Genomic DNA, 13,222 nt, shown 5'->3' with positions numbered 1-13,222 from the left:
GCATTGAGTCCTTGCCGAGACATGATTACATGGGTGGCAGGTACCTACCCTGTGGTATTTTGGCCCAAGTGATCATTATTCATGTTTTTCAACCACAAGCTTCATTGGGGGAAGAATTTGGCAGAGTTGCCACTTCTGATTACATCGGTGTGGCTCGTGCTGAAGAGCTCTATGTGTGGCGATGGAATGAAGTATAGATTGGGGTCAGCTGAAGCAGTGTCCCACAACTGAATCACTCACGGACACTTGCTTTCGGGCTTGCGCGTGAAGCATGTGCACCTGGGTGACACAACTACAGCGCCTACGACAACTTCTTATTATGTCACGCCTTTAACGTAATAAAACGTCCCAAGGCGTTTAACAGGAGTATTATAAAACAAAGTATGACACTGAGCCACGTAAGGAAATATTAGGTCAGATGACCAAAAGCTTGGTCAAAGAGGTAGGTTTTAAGAGTGTCTTAAAGGAGAAAAGTGAGGTGGAGAGGTTTAAGGAGAGTATTCCAGCGTTTGGGACATAGGCAGCTGAAGGCACAGCCACCAATGGTGCAGCGATAAAAATTAGGGATGCACGGCAGGCAGGCCAGAATTAGAGGGGCGCAGATGGTTGGAGCCAATGGGATCGTACACTCTCAGAACAACCAAAATGAGCACTTTCAGGAAACAGCAGAGGGTCGCCATTTCCATTGGCTAATCCCCTTCTCTGTGTGCCTTTTAGTTGTGCATTTGACTGCTAGAAAATCCCTCTTCATTTTCTGCCCATGTTCATCTGTTCCCCTGGTGTTTAAATTTGATTGCCACCTCTGTTTCTCCTTATCACGTGGAAAATCTACGTTACAAGATGTTAATGACTACGTGCAGTAGATTAGTTGCTGCTGCTTTGCAACTTAATAAAAGGTGCTTCATCATCTGGTAAATTGCTTCGTAAGACAATTTATCAGGTGAATGAATGGAAGGAGAGGACAAAGGCAGCACAATGTTATTGCTATGTGAATTATGTTACATAGTGGCTCACTCATGTATCTCCCTGTGTCTTTTTGGGCCATGATAGGCCCCATCCTCTGTGGATGAGATGGTTGAGTTCTGTCCCAAGCGGAATTGACGCCCCAACTGGTTAATATATAACAGTTGTGGGGTGACGTGGTGGGAGGTGAGTAGAGTTACCATGTTTGATTTTTCCAGTTTACTCCCCACCTCTCCTAAAGGCACTGACTCTTATTGGAACATAAGAACAGGAGTATGCCACTCAGCCTGTCGCGCCTGATCCGCCATTCAACTAGATCATGGCTGATCATCTGCCTCAACACCACTTTCCCCACTATCCTCATATCCCTTGATGTCATTAGTATCCAGAAATCTATTGATTTCTGTCTTGAACATGCTCGATGATTGAGCTTCCACAGCTCTCTGGGGTAGAGAATTCCAAAGATTCACCAACTTCTGCGTGAAGAAATTCCTCTTTATCTCAGTTTTAAATGGCCTACCCCTTATCCTGAGACTATGTTTCCTGGTTCTAGGCTCACCAGCCTGGGGAAACATCCTATCTACATCCACCCTGTCACGACCTGTAAGAGTGTTGTAAGTTTCAATGAGATCATCTCTCATTCTTCGAAACTCCAGAGAATACAGGCCCAGTTTACTCAATCTCTTCTCATAAGACAATCCCGCCTTCCCAGGGATTAGTCTGGTGAATCTCCAATGCACTCCCTCTATGGCAAATATATCCTTCTTTCGATGAAGAGACCAAAATTCCAGGTGCCGTCTTAACAAGCCTCTATACAATTGTAGCAAGACTTCTTTACTCCAGTACTCAAAACCCCTTGTGATGAAAGCCAACATACCATTTGCCGCCTTAATTTCTTACTGCACCTGCATGCTAGCTTTTAGTGACTCATGAACCAGGACACGAACACCAACATTTCCCAACTTCTCACCATTTACTTCTGTTACAACAGAGGTGCTTATTCAAGTCTCACTTCTCCACAGGTCACAACATAGATTTAAATTTTCCCACTTATCAATACGGTCAATCATTTACTCAATTTTTCCCAAAATAAAACGCATCAACCAGGTTTCTTTAATACACAACAAAATTATCAGTTTATTATAGAACAAGCCTTGACCAGTAACGAAGTAAAGCATAAACACACAGATTGAAATATTACAGTTCCCTTTTTACCTTAGCCCCTCCCACTCACACACACAAACACTGGTTAACTGGAAAAATAAAAGGGATTTTTGTTTAGAGCTCCGTTACAGAAAAAAAAACACTTGGGCTGAATACTTGCTCATTCTCAAATAAACAGCAGATGAGATATTGTGTTCCAAAACTGGCATACAGTCTGGCCTCCAAGTACACACAGACAGGTCACTGGGATCTTTTAGAACAGTTCTTTTCAGGCGGCATTAAGCAGGCTTTTCGTCAAAGACATGAGATGAGTTGACACAGTGGACTTCTCAGGGTCTTTTAGAAAGGTGCTGGAAGGATGTGTCGTGGTCTTCTCTCCTTCCTTGGGAATTCTCTTCTCCTTGGAAGTTCTCCTCTTCTGCAGGCTTTTTAAAGAGATGGAACAAGCTGGGCTGAGCAGGGTTTCTGTCCTTCAAGTTTTTTTTAAACTCCAACCCCTTTGAAGCAGTTCATTCCCACTCCAAATAATTCAAAAGTGAAGCCGGAAACAGAAAGTCCACCTTCTCACCTGTCACTTAGTCATTGTCTCCGTGACAGCCATCAAGCACCTATCTATTCTAATCCCATTTTCCAGCACTTGGCCCATAGCCTTGTATGCTATGGTGTTTCAAGTGCTCATCTAGGTACTTCTTAAATGTTGTGAGGGTTCCTGCCTCTACCACCCCTTCAAGCAATGTGTTCCAGATTCCAACCACCCTCTGGGTGAAAACATTTTTCCTGAAATCCCCTCTAAACCTTCTGCCCCTTACCTTAAATCTATGCCCCCTGGTTATTGACACCTCCACGAAGGGAAAAAGTTTCTTCCTATCTATACTTCAGTCAGGTCCCCCCTCAGTCTTCTCTGCTCTAAGGAAAACAACCCTAGCCTATCCAGTCTCTCTTCATTGCTGAAATGCTCCAGCCCAGGCAACATCCTGATGAATCTCCTCTGCACCCTGTCCAGTGCAATCACATCCTTCCTATAGTATGGTGACCAGAACTGTGCACAATACTCCAGCTGTGGCCTAACTAGCATTTTATACAGTTCCATCATAACCTCCCTGCTCTTGTACTCCATATCTCGGCTAATAAGGGTAAATATCCCATATGTTTTCCTTACCACCTTATCTACCTGTGCTGCTTCCTTCAGTGATCTATGGACGACAAGTACACCAAGGTCCCTCTGACCCTCTGTGCTTCCTACCATCCGTTGTATATTCCTTTGCCTTGTTAGTCCTCACAAAATGCATCACCTCACTTCTTTGCACACATCTTCCCCAGTTACCAGGATTGCTGTTCTATTTTTAAATCTAGTCATGTGACAACCAGTAACTTCTTGTCAAACAAGTCCTCTTGATAATCTTCTTGGGGGAGAAAAACTGGTCCAACATTTCTTTAGTTTGATTATGAATTCCTCAAAAATATATTTAACAAAAAACAGATGCACTTCCATAACACCTCTCACCCCTTTAGTATCAGCTTGAGAATGATTTGTTTGTTCCTACTCTCTGTTTTCTGCCTGTTAACCAATTCTCATTCCATTGCAGTATATTACCCCCACTCCCATGTGCTCTAATTGTGTTTACTAACCTCCAGTGTTGGGCCTTATCAAAAGTGTTCTGAAAATCCAAATATACCACCTCCACTGGTTCTTCATTATCTGTGCTACAAGTAACATCCTCACAAAAAAAACTTGTACAGGTTTGTCAAACATGATTTCCTTTTCATTAATCCATGTTGACTCTGCCCAATCATGTTTTTAAGTATCTAGTTATCATATCCTTTATAATATAGATTCTAGCATTTTCCCTATTACTGATGTCAAGCTAACAGGTCTGTTCCCTGTAATCTCTCTCCTCCTTTCTTAAATAGTGGCTACATTTGCTACTTTCCAGTCTGCAGGAACCTTTCCAGAATTTATAGAATTTTGAAAGATAACCACCAATGCATCCACTATCTCTATAACCACATCCTTCAACACTCTGGGATGCAGCTCATCTGATCCAGGGATTTATCAAACTTCAATCCAGTTAATCTTTTGAGTATTTCCTTTTTATACTAATTTTTGTCAGTTCCTCATTTTCACAAATCCCTTGGTTCCCTGGAATTTCTGGGAGATTTTCTGTATCTTCCTCCATGAAGACAGACTCAAAATGATTCTTTAGTTTCTCTGCCATTTCCCTATTCTCCATTATAAATCCTCCTGTCTGTGCCTGCAATGGACCCATATTTGTCCTTGCTAATCTTCCTCTTTAGGTATGTAAAGGAACTTTTACAGTCTGCCTTTATGTTTCAAACAGGCTTGCATTCATATTCACTTTTCCCTTTATCAGTTTCTTGGTCATCCTTTGCTGGATTCTAAATTGCTCTCAATCCTCAGGCTTACCATTCTTTCTGGCAACTGTATAAGCCACTTCCTTTTATCTAATGCAATCTTTAACTTCTTTTGTTAGCCAAGGTTGATTCATCTTCCCTGTTGGGTTATATTTCCACAGGTGCCAACGTCCTCTGGTATCTTGCCCAAGTCCTGGCTCCTCATGTGTGAGTCCTGAATGGTGGCTGTTGTAAAGCTACTCAACCTTGGAGAGCATCACAACTAAGCCCAGTCTTGGCTCGACACGCATGATCATGGAAAACATTGCCATTGAGTCTAATCCTGTCTTTGCACACATAGCTTCTAGTAGAAGACATTGGGTAATGATCAGGAATGGGAGCTCAGGCTGATCTCCTCTAGCCTATCCCCTTTTTTCCTTCTATTTCAAGGCACTGAGGCCACTTGTAGCCCAACTGTTGCTCTGGTTGAGATCATCTAATTTATCATAAGACTTGAGATGAAACTTGGCATGTTCTGGTCTATAGCAGTGCAGACTAAACACTGTACTTTGGCACCAGGCTATCAGACTGGCCATGGTTAAATGGCCTTCAGCTAGTTGGGTCCAGCCCAATGACTCTTTCTAGCCAGCAACGTTCCATATTTCAAGCAAGCATAAACATGGCCAAATACATCCAGTGGGGAAACTGGAATATTTAAATGTGTCCTTCATCACTGTTTGCAGAACATAATGGGACTGCAGACTACTTGCAGAATTATTTCAAAGTCACAATGTAGCCATAATCACATTTTGTTCCTAGCTTCAATGATCATAGTTCAGGAAACTCACTGACCACAACATCCTAATGTACAGAAACCAGCATTTTTTTGAACTGAAGCAATTTAAATCACATGAAAAAGCGACCAGCCTCCCAACAGTGCATAAAGTCTGTATTAATCCCCAGCCGATAGTATGGTGCTTCACCAGGCAAGACTGCACTGAATTGGGAAAATTACATTTTCAGATAAGGAAGCAGTAAATTTAGTACAGAGTGCGACACTTGGGTGTTATGAGTTTCCATCCAGGCATGTTCTTAGCCTTTTCCATTGTAACATTTTAAGTAAAATTGCAACAGCCCAGGTGTGCCACATGATGCAGTGTTACAAACTTCTGTTGAAGACTACAATCCCAGCAGTGACTTGCCAGAAAGTGCCCTTTGGGAATGTATCTTTGACCGAGACCATTGAACAATGGGATGGATCCTAAATTCAACTTGCAGAAAAGGAAATTACCCCATCCCAAATAATACTGCTCAGCAAGATAGAAGAGAGAGAACAGCACTGAATTCCCACCACATTTTAGCTGAGCATACCATGAGTGGAGATCGAGAAACATTAATTAGCAAACCACACAGAAGAGAAGCTTGTTCACAAGTGCCCCCCAAGCATTGTTCTGAAAATGCTGATCAAATAGGACTGGCTTGCAGTTTATGGGAAGTATTGCCAGCGAGTTATGGGTTCCTTCCAGTAAGTTCTAGGCCGCACTAGAAACGAGTGAACTGATCTTTGGATGTTCATGTCCAATGTTAACCCAAAATGTTCTAGTCTGTTAAACTTGGAATCAGCTCCAGCCAATGCCAGTACTAAGTCACACTGGGTTTTGCAGGTAATAAGCTCCATATTATTTATTTTATCTACTTTGTTACTACTTTCTACTTCGTCTGCAGATGTGGTCTCTTCAGACTATTAGAAGAGATTGGATGTCCACCAAAGCTACGAAGTATCATCACCTCATTCCATGAGAATATGAAAGGCACAATTCAGCATAGCGGTGCCTCATCAGACCCCTTTCCTATCCTGAGTGGCGTGAAACAGGGCTGTGTTCTCGCACCTGCACTGTTTGGGATCTTCTCACTGCTGCTCTCACATGCGTTCAAGTCTTCAGAAGAAGGAACTTTCCTCCACACAAGATCAGATGGCAGGTTGTTCAACCTTGCCCGTCTTATAGCGAAGACCAAAATATGGAAAGTCCTCATCAGGGAAATCCTCTTTGCTGACGATGCTGCATTAACATCCCACACAGAACACTGTCTGCAGAGACTCATCAACAGGATTGCGGCTCCTGCAACAAATTTGGCCTAACCATCAGCCTCAAGAAAACGACATCATGGGACAGGACATCAGAAATGCTCCATCCATCAATATCAGCGACCAAGCTCTGGAAGTGGTTCAAGAGTTCACCTACCTAGGCTCAACTATCACCAGCAACCTGTCTCTTGATGCAGAAATAAACAAGCACATGGGAAAGGCGTCCGCTGCTATGTCTAGACTGGCCAAGAGAGTGTGGGAAAATGGCGCACTGACACGGAACACAAAAGTCCGAGTGTTTCAAGCCTGTGTCCTCAGTACCTTGCTCTATGGCAGCGAGGCCTGGACAACGTACGTCAGCCAAGAGCGACGTCTCAGTTCATTCCATCTTCGCTGCCTCCGGAGAATCCTTGGCATCAGGTGGCAGGACCGTATCTCCAACGCAGAATTCCTCAAGGCGGCCAACATCCCCAGCATATACACCCTACTGAGCCAGAGGCGCTTGAGATGGCTTGGCCATGTGAGCCGCATGGACGATGGCAGGATCCCCAAGGACGCATTGTACAGCGAGCTCGTCACTGGTATCAGACCCACTGGCTGTCCATGTCTCCACTTTAAAGACGTCTGCAAACGCAACATGAAGTCCTGTGACATTGACCACAAGTTGTGGGAGTCAGTTGCCAGTGATCACCAGAGCTGGCGAACAACCATAAAGGCGGGGCTAAAGAGTGGCGAGTCAAAGAGACTTAGCAGTTGACAGGAAAAAAGACAGAAGTACAAGGAGGGAGCCAACTGTGTAACAGCCCGGACAACCAATTTTATCTGCAGCGCCTTTGGAAGAGTCTGTCACTCTAGAATTGGCCTTTATAGCCACTCCAGGCGCTGCTCCACAAACCACTGACCACCTCTAGGTGCTGACCCATTGTCTCTTGAGACAAGGAGGCCAAAGAAGACTTTGTTACGACCGTGGTGGGAGCAACACGCTGTCAATTCAGTCCTGTTACTCCACAGGTTGCAGCATATTATAAAAGTTTTATAACAGACTGATGAAGCAGTCTGTTTTTGATAGGCGTTCAAACTCTTTGGCTGCAGCAGGCATCAACAGTTCCTTCAGCAATACCAAATGGTCTCTTAAAAAGGTTATTTCCTCTTTAGGCAGTTAATTTGTCCCGTAGCTCATTGTAGAATTTCTGCTGAGAGAGAATGGACAGCTCTTTTCTCTTCAGTATGCTTCGCTGCTGAGTCTGGTTCAGACCGGTTTCTGCCAGTTTTACACACAGTCAAATCAAAACATTATACCGCTTGACCTCTCTCTCTCCTGCTTTGCCTAGGTAACAAAATGCATCTGTGGCACACTGTGTCCCCAGAAATCCAAAACTTCTCTCCCTGTCTTATAGGTGCACTGTTTTTAACAGAGTCTTAAAGGCACACTGTTTTAATCCAAGGAGTAAATAAATACAGTTCTGTGACAACTTGGAGTCAGAATCCTTGAAGATCTGTGAAAGTCAGTGTTTTGCACGAAAATCAAAGCAGATCGAACCAAAGACCAAGTCTTTGACTGAGTGTCAATCAAGTTAGCCAAGTTTGACTGGTTTTGATTCTTCGAGCTAGTTCGATACTCTGACTTACTGCATATCTTTAAAGAGCAGTGCTGGCTTTTTGGGAGTTTTTCAGGGTCTAACACTGCAGCTGAGATCAGCTCAAGTCGCAACCAGAACATAAGACCTTCTGTTTATCCACCATCTTTCAGGAACTTGTTTGCACAACCATAATGCCATTTCCCTACCAATTACATCATCGCGCAGTGTTCATTTCAGAACTGTTAAAATGCCTCCTCTAAATCACTGGTGAGTGTCTTTTCATACAGTAATGGATTTTCATAATTTTCCATAACCTGGTCACATGCAGTATGAGAATAACACTGAAGAATTTATGTATTACTAACATATTCCAGGAATATAATTTTGTGGCAAGAAACTGTACATGATTTTTCTGTAAACGGCAGTGTTGACATTCCAATTGTCTGATGTGATCAGTACACATTAAGGAATTGGAATCGACTGATTAAAAAGTAAAATTTCCCCCAAATAAAGCTGAATTAATAATGGCTTATACAAGGGAATGATTATAAGGCAATTAACCAATCTCTGACTTTCACTGTTGAGTGTGTTGTAGAAAGATAATGCAATGGCTGGAAGTTACAAGGCTTCATCTTTCAATAACACTTAGGGTGATCTAAGAGTTATTTCAGTTACCTCCAGCTGACAGCCCCTCATTTACCACCTCCATCTCTTGCTCCCCTTCCTTCCGTCACAACCTTTATCTTTTTTTGTAGTTATTGTTTCCCTCAACGTTCCTTCTGTTGCTCCAAAGCTTCAAATTTACCGGCCTGCACGTTTTCCCCTGCATCTTTGCTGTATTAAAACCAACACTCAGCACACCATCTCCTATTGTAACTCGTTCTTTCTCCTTGCCTCCCTTTATCTTCTCTTTCTATATTCTACAGGCCTTTAAAATACAAAATTATCAACACATAACTATTAATACTTAATGTAACTTGCCTTCTACTCTTTTCAATTTTGGGTGGTATCCTGCACCTTGACTTTCATCTAGATTTCCCAATGATAAAAGGAAAGATGTATACACTTTCCTGAGGCCTGGAATGATTTTAGTTTTTAGCTTTTTGATGCTTCTAACTTGGAGTTTTAATTTTGATCCTATCTTTTATAACTGCCTCTCATTTACATAAGAAAAGGTAGGATGGGAAAATGTTGCTTGGCTTAAAAAAGTTTTCCTTTATAGAACATCAGCTCTGGCAGCATGGTATCTAGAAATTAAAGGCTGCCAAGGTTAGTCATACAGCTTTACATCATAAATCATGAGTACAGGGATCAGGAAATAATGGTTCAGCTGACAGGAAGAATTTTATTTATAGAAACTGCGCACACTTGTTTTAAAGTGATTTAAATATCACCTATCAACGTATTGCTAGTCATCCATTAGTCTGTTTTTGTTCTGTATGAAAGGTGGGGTCGCCAACTCTGCTTTGACATATTCCTGGAGGTTTCACCGCATCACCTCCAACTGTCTTACCCAATCAAACATCCTCTCCCCTCCCCCATCGCCAATATTTTTATAACTAAGAAATAAAATGCTTCAAAGAAAATTAACAAAACATTTTTTTATAATGCCCCAGTGCTTTTTCCCGGGGACTGCCAGCCACAATGTCCAGGAGATTGATCGTTAACTCCTGGAGACTCCAGGACAATCCTGGAGGGTTGGCAACAGTCGTGGAAAGATGTGGCATTTTCAGTGGTGCATAAGTTATTGAATGAAAACAGAAACTGTGGTTGGGGAGGATTGGGAATATAAAATAGGATAGTTTTCAGTAAGACTTCAGTTTTGAACAGGGAGCATCTTGCAGTGAGTGTAAGTAATTGACTGCGCCTAGTTCCTGCTCTGCCGCAGTTGTTTCCTGTAGTGATACTGCATTGAAAATTTTTAAGCCACATTTTCCGTTGCCAGGAAACCTAAAAAAAAATTTTTAATGGTGGGGGGAGAAGAAAGCCAAGCTGCAGGAAACCTCCCAGGACACATGTATCACAGGTCTGACAAATTTCCTTACTGCACTTGAGGATGTTTAAGTCATTCCATGCGGACATGCTCCATAGTTTCACCAGGGCCTGTATCCGCAGGCAAAAATAACCTTGCACATTCAGCAAAAATTTATTTTTATTATCATGTGTGTGTTTCATGACTTGTTGAGTCACTGACTGACCCAAGGATCAATTAGAATCCATGCAAAACCATTTGTAAGGTGGTCTGAAAAGATGAATGGACTTGTGTGTCTTTTTTTAAATTTTCTCTCAGCTGGCTGTAGTATCTTTTCCCAAATGGTCATTCTCGATGTTTGATCCAAGGCACTGGGGGTCCAGCTGGGAAGTGTACATCTGTGGACAGTGATTAAGAGCAGCTTCAAAGTTGGCTAGGATTGCTCTCCCAGATATCCCGCTGATTCTCACTGTCCAGGATCACACATGTAGAAAGGCTGCTTGGACGAGGAACTGGAAGTCTGGAGTCAGCTGTGATTCCACACAGCAACAAGAAACAGTGCCTTCTGGTGAGAAAATTTAGAGGAGGGGGGAGAGAGAGGTGCCGTGCTCTTTCCTACATGGCAACAGTGATTACATTTCAAAAGTACTTCATTGGCTGTAAAGCACTTTGGAATGTCCTGAGGTCATTAAAGGAACTATATCAATGCGAGTCTTTCTTCTATGTAGTACAGTGTTACAACCAGCAGTTCATGTAAACTGGGGAACTCGGTAGCTTTTATCTTCTCATCCGTGGCATAGTGGGTAGCGCACTTGCCTCTGAGTGGGTTGGAGCCCCACTCCAGAGACTTGAGCACATAATCCAGGCTGATACTCCAGTGCAGTACTGAGGGAGGTACTGCACTGTTTGGAAGTGTTGTCTTTCGAATGAGCCATTAAACTAAGGCCCCATTTGCCCTCTCAGGTGGATGTAAAAAATCTCTTGGCACTATTTCAAAGAAGAATAGTGTGTTGCCCACGCTGTCCTGGCCAATATATATCCCTCAATATTGCTGAAACAATAAAACATATAATTTGGTCATTATCATATTGCTGTGTGACCATGCTGTGTACAAATTGACTGCCACCTATCCTACAACAGTGACGACAAAAATACCTAATTGGCTGCAAAGTGCTTTGGGATGCCCTGAGGTCATCAAAGACTCTGTATAAATGCAAGTTCTTTTCTTAAGTAATCAATTCTAACTCCAGCTGGAGTTTCAGCATATATATTCCTGTGTTACGACTGAGAAAGAGGTCAGGGGTTCCCTTTCAGCCTTCACCTGGTCTTACTGTAACAGGATTTTATTTTTTTTAACACATTGTTTTTAGCTCCCCCTTGGAGAACCCTTGTTCACCACTTTCCAATTAAGGTAAAGAAACAAGCACAAATGGGTTTTCTTAGGTTTAAAGAAGAAAAGTGAAATTTTCTTAAACTTAAACTCTAATTTGGTTAACGCCTACAGATACACGACGTACCCATGCTCACATGCAAACACAATACACACAAGCAGATAGGAACAGAAAAGAGCAGAAGAAATAAAGTGGAAAAGTTTGAGGCAATATCTGAAGAGTTTTTGTTATGGGTCTTTGAGCTCACTGTATAGTCCTTGCTTGTAGGTAGATCTTGCTTTTCGTTGGGGCCCAGTATTCTTCTTAAATCTTGTTCACTGTAGGAGACCTTTCTCTCTTGATTGGGGTTCATGTGTCTTCAGTGTGTTTGGAGTTCCGTGAGAAAGAGATGGGAGCAGAGAGGCAGACAGGAGGTCTTCTTCAGTCCAGGAGCATTCTGCTTTCTGCCAGTTCAAACACTATCTCTACAATTTAAAACTTCCTAAGTTGGCCAGCAGGGTGGTCATATGACTGACTGGTTTGACCAGGTCTGTTTTGTGTATTGCATTGGAGCAGGGGATAGCTCCTCTGTTCCAACACTGCTATTATGCAAAAATGTCTTTCTAGCTAGGGCCCTGGCAACCCCTTGTATCAAGCCTTCTCTTCTTCCCAGCAACAATTTAAATTTTAATGTCCATGAAGCGAAATTAATATACCTCATTCTTGGCAGGTGGCGGCCTGCATGACACTCGAGTACAACTGCACAATTTTGTCTCATTTTAAGTTTATTCAGGTTTCCTTTCCTCACACTACTGCACGTAGTTATTAGTCAAATAGGTTTCCAGAGGAAAATCGAGAATAAAGATACCTTTGGGAACTAGGTTTAAATCCGGTTCAGATGAATGGGATGGAAATCTCTTCGCTGCTGGAGTGTGTTCGGAAACAGCATGTCAAGACCACCCTCTCATCTCATCTTAGCCCAGATGTTTCACAGCAATTGGGTGGTGGAATGCAACAGAAAACTCCTGGGATCTGTGCTGAGCAGTGAGATGGAAATTTCTTGTTAGAGGAATAGATCCTGTAGTGTGTCAGAATGTTAATATTTCATCTCTGGGAGCTAAGTCAGAAATCAGGGAAATAGGCTGAAAGTTTCTCTTCTCTAATCATCATTAAGACTCCTATGTGTATTAAGGTTGGGCAGTCTCAAACCTGTTCCCAGTGAGCTGTGAATCACAGCACAAAATGACACAAACTTGACACAAGTTGAATAATCTCTTTAGGTCATAAAAATAGAAAATGGGGATGCCACTGTTGTGGTAGCAAAGGGCAGTCCTCTGAAGTTTGGAGTTGGGGCACATTATTGGGGTACATAGAGGTAGGTTTCCACTATATTTAATCCTTGTCTATGGAGTGCTTGAAGAGTTGTCACCAAGTGCAATAAATTCAGGCAAATACCTTACAGTGAGAATTATGTAAATACTGAACGATGATGTATTGTCTACTGGCTCTAAAAATGAAAATTCCATGAAGTTTTGCTGTAACCCTGGGTTAACACAGCAGAACACCCCCTAAATGCCACAAAACCAGAATAAATTGCTTAAGGAGTACACGTCTTGCGGCAATCCATTGTAAAATAAATACAAAGTTTTAAAAAGAAATAAAGCCTTGCATTTCTATAGGACCTTTCATGACCACAGCAGATCCCAAAGTACTTTGCAGCCAATGAGGTATTTTT

The sequence above is a fragment of the Heterodontus francisci genome, chromosome 35 (genome assembly GCF_036365525.1).
Source record: "Heterodontus francisci isolate sHetFra1 chromosome 35, sHetFra1.hap1, whole genome shotgun sequence".
NCBI classification, from domain to species: domain Eukaryota; kingdom Metazoa; phylum Chordata; class Chondrichthyes; order Heterodontiformes; family Heterodontidae; genus Heterodontus; species Heterodontus francisci.
This window is presented reverse-complemented; position numbering follows the sequence as displayed.